Source organism: Sus scrofa, chromosome 3, assembly GCF_000003025.6.
Source record: "Sus scrofa isolate TJ Tabasco breed Duroc chromosome 3, Sscrofa11.1, whole genome shotgun sequence".
NCBI classification, from domain to species: domain Eukaryota; kingdom Metazoa; phylum Chordata; class Mammalia; order Artiodactyla; family Suidae; genus Sus; species Sus scrofa.
Genome location: NC_010445.4, coordinates 108,750,085 through 108,764,020, shown reverse-complemented (window position 1 = coordinate 108,764,020; position 13,936 = coordinate 108,750,085). Strand labels below are relative to the sequence as shown.

Below are 13,936 nucleotides of genomic sequence, written 5' to 3'. Positions count from 1 at the left end.
CATAGCATAAGAAAATATTTTTACATTCATTATTTCACTCATGCCAACAACTGGTTGTGGTTGGTAGGAAGGCAAGTGCCGCTACCTCTATTTTATATTAAAAAAAACTAGCATCCAGGATGGTTAGTAGATTTATGTAGGTCACAGTTAGACTCTCCGCTTCCTACTTTGTGTCTCATGCTACCCCTTCAGAGCCATGTCTATTGAAGGATATAGAGAGAGGTGATTCCATTGATGTCACACTCAAATGTTTACATTTTGATATTTTTATGAAAAAAAAAACCCCAATCGTACTTTTTGTTATACACTTGTATATTTATATATTCATACATGTGTATATACAAATAAATAAGAGATGAGTATATATGAAAAAGGAATTATCCAGAAACATGTCCAAGTGTTATTAATTTTACAAGAACAATTCAAAGTACAGGGTCACCTAGCAGAAGAACAATCTTGTTTGCGTGTTTCTGCTTTCCATTCTGATTTCTGACAAGCCATATTGTGTAAAGGTGATGGCTGTGACAAATTATCACTTTCAGAGTTCCCATTGTTGCACAGTGGAAACAAATCTGACTAGGAACCATGAGGTTGCGGGTTTGATTCCTGGCCTCACTCAATGGGTTAAGGATCCGGCGTTGCTGTGAGCTGTGGTGTAGGTCACAGATGCCATTCAGATCCCGTGTTGCTTTGGCTGTGGTGTAGGCTGGCAGCTACAGCTCCAGTTGGACCCCTAGCCTGGGAACCTCCATATGCCTCAGGTTGGGCCCTAAAAAGACAAAAGACAAAAATAAGTAAATGAACAAATTATCACTTTCATCTGGTAATTGCTACAGTGTCATAAAACTGCTTGTGCCCAACATGAAAGGTCTTGAAACATTATGTAAGGAAAGATATAAAGTTCTTCTTTCCCTAATTGACATCACTGTTGCTCCTTTAGGGTTTAATGTAGTCTAAGATATGAAATATAGCCTCTCCTAGTGAACCCTGCTAAAATGAAGCATCTTTACAACTGAGTACTCATCATTTAAAAGAAATGTATAGCCAGTCCCAAATCACATTGGTATAGTTAACTGAAAATGTTGTTCCTGTTAGTTGGCTTGCTTTTGGAATTCTGTGTTTATAACTAATATGAAATGGAATCGTGGGCTTGATGCTCATATTGTATATGAATAGCAAATGTCCATCTACCCATAAAAGCTCATGGAGAACACAATTCTTTATGCCTATGGAATGGGACAGGGGGGCACCAAGACATTAAAGCAGTGATGCTGCTGCTGATTGGTTGGTTTGTTTTTAACATGGTACCACATTCTAAACCAGGGCCAGTGTAGATTCACCCTTCTCATGCAGCAATGTTTATTTCCCAACAACCTGGTATTTTATAGTATTTAAGGATTGCCTTTAAAGTATTTCTGACATCATGGAATAGGTTTTTGGAAAATATCTTTTGCTAATGAAGATCTTTTTAAATTGTAGGCAGGATAGTTAAGATTATTTTATAGAGGATAAGGATATATCTTTAGAGCTCTCTGTTCTGAAATCTGGAAAATATTTTAGTAGCAGACTGATTTATAACTTTGGGGAACATGCATTACTTAGTCATCACTCAGAGCACTAGTCAACAACCACAGTATACAATTTTTCCTACCAGAACTGCCAACTGATTTGCCCTCCCTTTCTGTATCAGTAAAAAAAGAAACACAGATGACCTAGTGCTTCAGCTAAAAAAAACAGTTAGATGATTCCATTTACATCAGTTTGAAAAGTAGAATGGGGCCTATACACTGTAATAATGGAAACAAGAAGTATAATGATGGTAATTATAACAGTAACTGCAGCCAACATTTATTGAGCATTTACTGAGTACTAGGCATTATATCCTATATGCATAAGGTTAGTTAACCCTCACAACCACCATACTGGTAGTTGCCAGTATTTAACTTGTAGGGCAAAACTGAAACAGAAATTGAGGTGAAGAAGCTCAAAATTATTGGAACGTGGTTTGTGTGACTGAATAGCTTGCATTCTTTCTACTGTAACTTGATGTCTCCTATATTTATAATGTGACATTTAGTTAAAGCACCTTTGTAATAAGAGTGAGCTGGATGGTTTTCTTCAAGGAAAATTTTAAAAAAGCAAAAAGAGGCTAAATGGCCAGATCATGGAGAGATTGGAGTCGCAAGAGAAGTGTTTATGATGCAGCCTAAGATGACAGGGAGAGTAGGCACAGCCTGGGTGGGGGTGAGGAGAGGTGTTAAGCAAATAGAAAGAGATTAAGTTTCAAGAATCAGAGGTGAAGAGGATCTTAGACTGTCTAGTCAGAATATCCTTTTAGAAAAGGAACCTAGGACTCAGAAAGGCCCAGCACAACTTTCTGATCTTTTCTGATCTCTGCTTTTACTAATCAGGTAAGTGAAAAAGAAGCTTCAATATTAATTGTTAAAACAAATGACAATTAATATTCCAGTTGGAGACTACATATTAAAACCAGTTATGTTTAGGTAACATCTTTTCGGCTTACTCAGGCATGTAACTGAGTTTGTTATTGCTGATAATTTAATAGCACAAGTTCAGGCAGATGATAAAGAAGTTCAAGACATTAAGAAGTTAAGGGTAAGTCTTAACAGGAAGCACTGCATAAGAGAAAATACAAAACAAGGAAAGTAGTTTCTGTGCTTCTGTTTAGAATATACTTCACTGAGATTAAGCATGTTTAGAAAACACACTCTTAACCTGAAATATAACATCCATTATATAACATCATACAGATGTGTTGTTCTTATAGTAATAATAATTGCAAAAAGATACCCTAAGCACTTTGATTTCTATCATTTTTATACCAGCTTTTATTCTCTTACTAGAGTGTAACCTTCTTAAGGATATGGAATGTCCTGCACATAATAGAGAATCAGTATTGGTTAGGTTGAATTTTTGCGGAGGGGGGACTTTTTGTCTTTTTAGGGCCGTACCCCTGGCATATGGAGGTTCCCAGGGTAGGAGTCCAATTGGAGCTGTAGCCGCCGGTCTACACCAGAGCCACAGCAATGCAGGGTTCGAGCCATGTCTGCAATCTACACCACAGCTCAGGCAAAGCTGGATTCTTAACCCACTGAGTGAGGCCAGGGATCAATCCTGCATCTTCATGGATCTTAGTTGGGTTCGTTAACCGCTGAGCCATGAAAGGAACTCCGAGTTGAATATTTTTTTTTGTTTAAAAAATAAGCATAGTGTCCTACCATTATCTTCCCAGAGCATTATATATTATACTGATCAATATCTGTCATGGATCATTTATTTGATATGTATCTCAAATCACAGGACATTTCACTATGTGATTATGTAATTTTTTTTTTTTTTTTTTTTTGTCTTTTTGCCATTTCTTGGGTCGCTCCTGCGGCATATGGAGATTCCCAGGCTAGGGGTCCAATCGGAGCTGTAGCCACCGGCCTACGCCAGAGCCACAGCAACGCGGGATCCGAGCCGTGTCTGCCACCTGCACCACAGCTCACGGCAACGCTGGATCGTTAACCCACTGAGCAAGGCCAGGGATTAAACCTGCAATCTCATGGTTCCTAGTTGGATTCGTTAACCACTGCACCACGACTGGAACTCCAGATTATGTAACTTTTTTTAGTACTAGATAAACTCCCAAAAAGAAGTTGCTAACTTAAAGATGCTTTTACATGAGAAAATTCTTTGTTTTTTAGTTACACAGCATTAATAAATTTATCATGTAATTTTAAAGTTTTAACTTAATGTGCCAAAATTTAGTTATATTTATTATAATCTCTGCTGCTATATTATTTTTTAACACTAGTAGCTTTATTCTTTTTTGATTTTAAACAAATAATGATTTGGGGCAATCATTATTTGGTTTTGTTACCTGTTTTGTAAGCCAATTACTGGGTTGTAACCATGCAATAATTACCTTCACCTTTAAGTGGCACAAGTGTGCATATTTGAGACAACTTGAAATCAGACACTCCACTCCAATGTGACCTTGCCGTCAAGAAGTTTACAGTATTTATAGATAGATAAGAATAGTACACATGGAAAAATCTAAAAATTAGGATGAGAGTGTAATTACATGCTAGGTTTCCTGGTATACAGTATAAAATATTATCCTGAATTACGTTCCACAGTTAGGGATGTCTTCAGTCAAGAGAGATCATGTAGTATTGAAATACTTAGTTAAGGTGTCTTCAAGAACTGAATTCCCCTTGAACCTTAGAGACTATATGTGATTTGGATAAGTAGAAAAATAAGGATGGCTAAGGGCAAGAAAGGAAGAGAACAAGGAAGGGCACAGACTTTGGGCCAGAGTGAAGTTGAGGAGTCAGCTATGCAAAACCAATGTGACTGAGTTGAAGACCTGTGTTGTGGAGTAACAGACAATATTTAAGAAGGTTGTGCGGAGCCATTATTGTTGAAAAACTTAATTCCTGCCCACAAATAGTCATGTTTTTTATTTTTTTCCATTTTTAGATCTAGTCACTCAAGCAAACAGCTCATGTGTAAAGACTAAAACATATAGATATATTTAAGTTTGGGTGTTTTAGAATTCAAAGTAAAATAATCCATCTTTCAATCCATTTTTAGCTCATATGCCTAAATTCTAAATAGGAAGAAATGAAGGATACTAGCTTTCCACTAATATAGGGGATATAGGGTTAACCACTAAAAAAATAAGTAAATTCCCACTAGATAATTTGGATCAGCACACCTGATCAGAACTCTTCAGTCTATACTCAGGGATAGAGATCACTAACTTAACACCCAGATTACATATATAGTCCTCTGTTTGGCTTCCTCACTTTGGTCTATAGTAGTTCTCTATTATTCTGAGAAAGCTGGTGGTTTCCTAGGAAGCAGGAGAAGTATACTGATCATAAACAGTCTCCAATGCTGTTGTTAGACCATTTGAATGTCTGGGATTTTTTGCTTAGTACACAACTACCTACTGATAACTTAGCCTCTTCTTGCCTGTAGTGGCTGTATATAGCTGGGAAGTAAAGACGGCCAGCAGGAACCATCACATTGCATTTATCTTAATCGGTGAGCCTCCCCCAGGATTGCATTTTGATGACTTCCTAACAAACGGCATGTTCTAGGAGGCCAGGAAGAAAGGCAGACAAACTATTGGAATATTGGGTGCATTAAGTGCCATATACTCTGACCTTTTCACATGACTTATTGCTGGAAACTATTTATGAAATAGGATGAGACCTTTCTCTTATGTTTAAAAAAAAAAAAAAGGTGTAATTGGGAAGTAGGTCTTTGACATTTACTAGAATAATTTCTGAGATCTTTTATATTTCCCCAAATTTGCAGATATCTTTGTAGCATAGCAGTTGAGTCTCTTCTGAGGCCATTTTACAAAGAACAAAAAGCTTTTATCTGTTTATGGTGATGAATAAAATATAACAAAAACTAAAGGATATTTGGATACTGATCAGTGGGAAAGCACACGGATCAACGAAATGACTTGGTGTCCTAGTCATTTCTGTTAGGCAGAAATGATTCAAATTTGCCTTAGAAAAATTGTATATGACCCCATCTTAAAAACCTTTGGAGTTAACATCGAATCTTTGAATGCCATGCTTTTAGATCATAAATAGAAGTTATTATTTTTTCCTTTGTTGATTTTCATTTTCTTTCTCTTTGTCATAGCAAAAATTTTGAGATGCTCACTTGAGACAGATCTTGTCATTGTGTTTAATGAAGAAAATCATGACAGCCTTAGTGAAAAAATGATAGAAGCCCTGTATTCTGTCCATAAGACAACCATCTAATATTTATCAAATACCTGCCATCTGCAGGTACTGAGCTGCTCACATGTGGCTGCCCATGTGGTAGAATCACCCAGGATGCTGTTGAAAACAGATTCTGACCTGCTGAAGCAAAATCCAGTGGTGGGTTCCTGGGCTCATAGCCAGCCCCCCAGCCACTTTCTCACACATCACTTAGTTCCCTTAGCAGTTCTAGTGGTGGTGAGCCCCGTGCTACACCCCAAGAGACTGGCTCACATCAGCAGTTGGCCCAGGGTCACATGGCTGCTGTGTTGGAAGTACCTGATCTAAACTCAGCTCTCTTTGATGCCAAAGGCTGTGTCCTTCCCACTATGTGATGACTTAACAGTTTTTCTATTCCAGAAAATGATGCCATCTTTGTAGGCTTTTTTTTTTTTTTTCCACTCTCTTACCCAGATTTTTCCCTGATATCCTTGGCTGTACTATGTGTTTTATGCAAATGGAAAATTAAACCCATAGTCTTGTCAGTCGCTTCTCAGAAATATCCAGTGCCTTTTGACGTACAGTGTTTGTGTTTTTCCATTTGTTTTTATGCAGATCAAACAAAATTTGGGTCAGATTCTATTTTGTTTAGTAAAGTTTTTAAAATTTACTGTAGTGTGCACATTTTCTTACTGTCCTTATATAATTTTTTATAAGTATGATATGTTAATATATGTATGTATGGTAGTCCATTAGCTAGAAGTGCTGTTATTTATCTATCTCTATTATTCAAAATTAAAATTGTTTCCAGTTTTCAACCCTTATAAATACTAATGCCAAAGTATGTGTAAACCTCTGCTTCCTTAAAATACATTTCCAAATCTAATTACTGAGTCAAGAGTATATTTCTCAAAAGTTTTTTAAATATGTTGGTCTTATGCTCTGCCCCATTTCATTCAGCCACCAAATTCTATTGATATTGTCTTGGAAGCATCTCTTAGAGAGACTTGCTACATTTCTACAATAGCCCCATTCATGGGGACCCCATTACTTCTCCTTTTCACTCTTCCTGGCTGTCTCACTGGTCTGCCTCTGGTTTCTTCTTTGCCAATCCATATTGCACACAGCTAACAGACAGTCTTCAAGAAGTACCACTCTGATGTAATTGCGTATGTTTATTTGTTCAGAAAATGTTCTTGGTCACATACGTTATTTAACTTGCTGAGATACCAAGACACACCTGATTCCCTTGAGTGTCATCAGGTGTAAGAAACATTAAAATGCATTATCATGAGATATATGAATAGAAAGTAACTTAAGCACATACAGAAAGCCTCGTCTTTCCTAAAATGACACTGGGGATGTGCCACATGAGCTGAAAATTAAAGAATAATTAGGAATATTCCAGGAAGAAAAGACATTTAAATATTTGCATCACTTCCATATTTTTATTTATTTTTTATTTTTTTGTTTTTTAGAGCTGCACCTGTGACATATGGAAGTTCCCAGGCTAGGGGTCAAATTGGAGCTACAGCTGCCAGCCTATACCACAGCCACATCAACTCGGGATCTGAACTGCATCTTCGACCTAAACCACAGCTCGTGGCAATGCTGGATCCTTAACCCACTGAGTAAGGCCAGGGATCAAAACCGCATCCTCATGGAGCCAAAATGGGAGTTTCCCACTTCCATATTTTTGGGTTAATGCTTTTTATAATGTGGTTCTAATCTATTTTTAAAATTTTACCACTCGTGAAGTGTGAGAACCTATTTGAATTAACGGACTATTCCTGACTATGCCTTATGCTCTCTGAATTTTGCCTCTAGTTATTTCTGTCCAGGCTAAAACCTGCAAGGCTTTGTTTTTCTTCAACCTCCTAACGCTGTCCTTCTTTCATGATTTCCTACAAGACCATTTTCATTTCCCCCAGCTGGCCGTCATCTGGACTGAATATCTTTTATTTCTCTAATAGGGCCTAGCACAGATCTTATATTAATAGCCACTTTAGTACATTTCACTTCTTGCCTTCCTAAAAGGACAGCAACAGCCATGTCACCTAAACCATTATGGACAAAGATTTTATTTCACAATCTAATGAATACCTTTCTATTCTTATTTCTCTCTTAGCAACATTTGGCACTGTAGATTCTTCTTGAAATATACTCTGTCCTGGCTTTTCACTTTTTTCTCCTACTTCTCTGGCCACTTCTCAAGACTCTTTTGCAGATTCTTCATTCCTATCTGTGTTCCTCATAAGGCTCTCCCAGGCGCCTTTGTTCCCTCACTCCACACATTCTCTCTGGGACATGTCACTCAGGTTGGTGGCTCAGATGGGCTTAGGCCAAAGCCCTTTCTTTCTTTTTTTTTTTTTTTTTTTGCTATTTCTTTGGGGCCGCTCCCACGGCATATGGAGGTTCCCAGTCTAGGAGTCGAATCGGAGCTGTAGCCACTAGCCTACACCAGAGCCACAGCAACGCGGGATCTGAGCCGCGTCTGCAATCTACACCACAGCTCACGGCAATGCCGGATCGTTAACCCATTGAGCAAGGGCAGGGACCGAACCCGCAACCTCATGGTTCCTAGTCGGATTCGTTAACCACTGCGCCACGACGGGAACTCCCCAAAGCCCTTTCTTAGTTTAGAATTGTATATGTGACCTTTGCCATTTGGAGGTTCTGTGAGCACTTCGATATGTTCAAAATTGAATTTATCATTTCCCCTAAACTACTTTTCCTCCTGTATTCCCCACACCACTGAATGGTGGTGGTGATAATGATGATAATGACAATAATGGCCAAGGTTTGGTTTTTTGCTTTTTGTTTTTAGGGCAGCACCTGCAGCACATGGAGGGTCCCAGGCTAGGGGTTGAATCTGATCCGAGCCATGTCTGCAACCTACACCACAGCTCACAGCAACACAGGATCCTTAACCCATGGACGGGGCTAGGGATCGAACCTGCATCCTCATGGATCCTGGTTGGGTTTGTTATCACTGAGCCAGGACGGGAACACCGATAATGGTGAGGATTAATTAGTGCTTATATGCCAGTATTATTTTAAGTGCTTCATGCGAATTAGTTCATTTGATTCTTGGAGGAGGTATTATTAACATAAGGAAACTGAGGTAGAGGGAGCTTAAATAATCATCTAAGATTCCCACCGTTTAAATGGCAGACCTGGTATCTGGCTGCAGAGCCTTCATCTTCACCACTATGTATCATTGACTCAGTTGCTCAGGCTACAAACCTCGGAGTCATTCTTGCCTCCCTCCCCTACCTGTCAGCTTTTGTAACATACAGGAAATCCCAGTGAAGTCTTTTGATCTGTCTCTTCACTGTCTCTCTAATCCTTTTCATCATTCATACTGCCATCTTCTCTCTCCTGAATTAACATACAGCTGCTCAGTTGGCCTTCCTAGTTCTGGTCTCACCTTAACCAGTTCTTTCTCCATTTTGCTGGACTGTCAGTCAAGCCATCTTCTAAATGAATGTCAGAGCACACTAAACTAGGCACTCGGGCCCTAGAGTCGGAAGACCTGGGTTAGAATCCTGGCTTCACCAGGACCAGCAGGATGGCTGGTCAGATTCCTTTTCCTCGTTAAGCCTCATTTTCATCTTCTGTAAAGTAGGATTAATAATAGTGCTTAGGTTATATGATTTCGTAGGACTCTGAGGATTCATGATAGTCAGGGACATGAAGCACGTAGCCCAGTGCCTGGAAAATAGCAAGCACTCAGTAAACGTTGTAGTGCATATCTGACTGTAGCTCCCGGCACACTCCTCCTGGGTGTCACAGTGCTGCCCCAAGGTTAAATCTACTTCTGTTAAAGTATGTTCATATATCTTGCCAGGCCCTCTGTGACCTGGGTCTTGCTTACCTCCCTGGCCTGTCTCCCATCTCCTGAGCTGTGCCATGTATCCTATCCTTGAACTTCTTTCCTTTCCCAGAGTGTACAGTACTCGGAGGCTTCCCCATTATGGCATGACGTCTCCTACTCAGCCTGGAGGTCAAAGCTTAGATAACAGTTCATTTGGGAAGCCTTCCCAGCAATCTAGACTTCTTTATTTCCTGTATAGTAGGGATAGATGCTTTTCTTACTATATTTGCCCTGTATAAATGTTTTTCCTATGTTATTATCATTTGTTTAATTACCTACTTTGTCCATTAACTCTCAGTTTTCTAGCTGTAAGCATCAAGTCAGTCTCATTGACAGTTTTTATCCCAACCTTCAGCACAGGCCTGGCTCTTTAAAGATGCTCTTTAAAATTCTTGAACCAATCAGCTACTTGGTTGATGTAATTTTATACCTTGCTATGTTTCAATAAAGATTTAAAGTGGCAAACGTAAATGTGTATGTTATAACAGCAGCACCACAACATAAGAAAAAAAAGGGACAATAAAAGTATGAGTTTAATAGACAAAGTATATGTTACAAGGTTAATAATAATAAGGTTAATATATAAAATGTATGTTATTAGCTCTATATGCCTATAAAATATGGGTCTGTAAATTGGCCCTGAGCTTTCTGGAACCTTTACTTAGGGGAACTGAATTGTATCATTGACAAAGGCCATTAAGATTAAAGCAAACCACAGGTTCAGAAAAAGCATGACCACTTCTGAAAGACTTGAAAGATCTTTCATTTTCAGAGGACATCGTGCACTGCCGTGACCAGCAGCCTCATGGCATCTTTCTGTTAAATGCTCCATGTAGCCTCAGAGTGCTTGTTCACGTTGGCTAATGGCAGAATGAGCAAGAGTGCTTTGGTAAAAGCAGTCTCATAAGAGGTGAAAACATTGTCTTCACTCTAAACTTACGGAGAGACTGCGTGTCCCGCAAACCGTTCTCCGCAAGTGGTATTTCACTCCCTGAGAGTTGGGTGAGAATTGGTTTGTACAGATTGGTTGCTCTTCTTGAAGCATCCATTGAAGAGATAATTTGTATTATAAGTGAAGTACAGGTCCAGTGGAGCTGGGAACAGGCTGCTTCTAAGGAAGTCGAGCCCACTCAGATTTTTACACAGGAACTTAAGGCGACTTTACCTCTGAACTGAGGTTGGCCAGTGTGGTCTTCAGAAAACAATTGAGATGTGTTTTTATTTGCAACGCTTAGCAAAACCATGCCTTGCGCCTAGTCAACAGACCATTGCCTAAAGCTCAGTCCCTGTCTGTGTGGTCTTTCTGGTCTTGTCTCTTGCTGGAACTCCATGCCCTCTCTTTGTTCTAGCCGCATGGACTATGCTCTTCTCATGCCATTCCTTTTGCTAAACTGTTCCCAGTTATCTGGGAAGCTCTTATTGATCCTTCAAGATAGTTCAGATGCCTTTTCCATCTCAAACAATCTCCTGACCAGATTATTAGGGTTCTTCCTTCTTACTTTCATCATACTCTAATCACTTCTTTTCTTTTCAGTCCTTCTCTCCCTTGGACTCTGAGCTCCTTAAGGGTAGATACTGTATCTTGTTTTTATATTACACTGAATATTTTATGTACTCAGTGTAGGTTTGTACAGATTTTTATAGACACTATTTTCAGCTTCTCACACACATGTGTGCACCTCCCATGCTTACTAATGCATTGGTGATTGGTAATGCCCCCTACCACCTTCAGTCTAGAGATCAGACCCTCCACAGATAGGAACCCACATGGACCCCTTTACTACAGCAGAGGTGAGATGTATGGCAGTACAGGAGTTCCCGTGGTGGCGCAGTGGTTAACGAATCCGACTAGGAACCATGAGGTTGCGGGTTTGGTCCCTGCCCTTGCTCAGTGGGTTAAGGATCCGGCATTGCCGTGAGCTGTGGTGTAGGTTGCAGATGCGGCTCGGATCCTGCGTTGCTATCGCTCTGGCATAGGCTGGCAGCTACAGCTCCGATTAGACCCCTAGCCTGGGAACCTCCATATGCCGTGGGAGCGGCCCAAGAAATAGCAAAAAAAAAAGACAAAAATAAACAAATAAATAAATAAATAAGAGATGTATGGCAGTACAAGAGGGCCACAGAAGGCAGGTGCACAGCTGATTAAAAAAAAATGGCTATCTTTTTTTTTTTTTTAAACCATTGAAGAATACAAGGTTGGTTTTTTTATTTTTCAGATTATCTATACTATTAAGAAGGGACATACAAAAGCATATTATCTGTAACTTGCATGAACAAGGTCTTGGCATTGATGATGTAAAAATCAGTATAGAATTGTGATTCTTAAATGTTTCCTTGGTTTATTAGTATTTCTACTCAATGAGTTTCAGTTTCAGAGATAGTCCTGATGAGACAGTCATTGCAGCCTTGTACCTCTTTATACCATTTGACTTCAGTAGGAGAAATATCTTGTTCTGGGGCTATGTACTATTTCTCTAACACTTGCCAACTGTAATAAATGCCAGCTAGTGTGAAAGGTAGGTCTGGATGATGAATGTATGTATGGCACCATTAATAAAAAATTCTTAAAATATATATTATGCTCTTGGTTAGATTATCATTTTCATAAATGAGTGAAGATTATGTATACAAGTTGTATTTTACTGATTCAAAAGGTTTGTCTCTTCCTAGGTATAATACTCTGTTATAACGTTTGTTATTTTAAGAGTAAAATACTGAAAAATACTAATAAATGTGACACTTACAAAATGTTTGTTTTAAAATTTAGAATTGTGGAAGAAGCTTTGTAAGTAAAATGTGTGGAATTGCCTTTGACAACTTTCTATAGACTGTGTACGTATTATAAAGGATATTGTTGCATACATTACAATGTTCTTTCAGTTTTCACTGTGAAGGCCTAAGTGAGAAAGATGAAACAACAGCAGATAATGCTGGTAGCTTTGCCATCATGGTGTTAACTCTCCATGTGGCAGCAAAGCACTAAATCTTTATGTCCTGATAATATTGTTTGGAAGCAGAATAAGGCTTTCAGTGCATATGCACAGTGTATGTAACAATATACTTTAGCTTCCTGTTCATATGAAAATCAAAATTTATTCTCACCAAAGTTGAGATGTTGTGCTGTGGACCCTTCAATCCAGACATTCATCTGAACAGGAAATAATGCCTGACTTTTCATTTTATATAGTATGTAATTTCATTGTGGATGTGTTATTTTTCTTTTTTGGTTTTGTCCAAAAAAGCTTTAAAGCTTTAACTTGTTTCTCCTTTTCTCTGGGCATATGTCAACTTCATTATTTTTAAAGCTTATGCTTTTTCTCTTTCAGCTTTATAGAGTTTTTTCTTCCTTATTCACAATATTTTTTCTACGTTTTTTCCAGTTGCTAGGATCTTTTCTCTCTCTCTCTCTTTTTTTAAATAATGTTTGAGTATTGCAAAGGTATTGTTAGAACAATACTGATCTTGTCAGTGTGTGTGTGTGCTTATGCCTATGTACATACAAAACCAAGTTCATGTGCCTTTGATTTTTAAAGACAGATTCTGATCAAGAATTGGCCCCACAATAACATGAAACTAAATATAAACATTACTTTTTCTTTCTTTTTTTTCTTTTTTAAGGGCTGCATCCACAGCACATGAAAGTTCTCATGTTCAGGGTTGAATCAGAGCTGCAGCTGCCGGCCTGCGCCACAGCAGTGCCAGATCTGAGCTGCATCTGCAACCTATACTGCAGCTAATAGCAACTCCGGATCCTTAACCCACTGAGCAGGGCCAGGGATTGAACCCATGTCCTCCCGGATACTAGTCTGGTTCATTACTGCTAAGCCACAATGGGAATTCCCTAGAAATTACTTATTAATGTTGAAAATTGAATAGCGTTCTAAATGAACGGATCATTTTCTCCATTTTATTTTACATAATATAAAATTATATGTAATATGTTTTATAATGTAGGTATCCCTGTACTTATCATGTGATTTCTAAGAGCACCCAAATACACTTTGTCATAGAATCTGAACTGAGCCAAACGAGTCCTGTGCAGTTATTCCTAAGCTGGCCCCTCTGCATTCCAGGAGGCATGGAGGTTGAAAGCATGTTAGTTAACTTTCTAATTCCCCTGCTTTCTCATAACAAAGTCAAAGGAGAGAGGAAAACACACACATTCTCAATGGCTTTCATTCTCTCCGTACTTAAGTGTTATATTTGACCATATGGAGCAAATTCCCAGTATTCTCGGTCTGGTAAGTATATTGGCTTGGAGAATCTGTTAGAGCATGCATCTGTACACAGCATGCCTATTTCAGTGTGATTATCTTGTGATAAT

At 38.7% G+C, this 13,936-nt stretch overlaps 1 protein-coding gene across 1 annotated transcript in view; it reads left to right on the top strand.

Annotated features, from left to right (window-relative positions):
* Nucleotides 1-13,936, top strand: part of LCLAT1 (lysocardiolipin acyltransferase 1) — a gene marked incomplete at its 5' end in the record, with an annotated part of 119,253 nt that overhangs the window by 49,605 nt on the left and 55,712 nt on the right.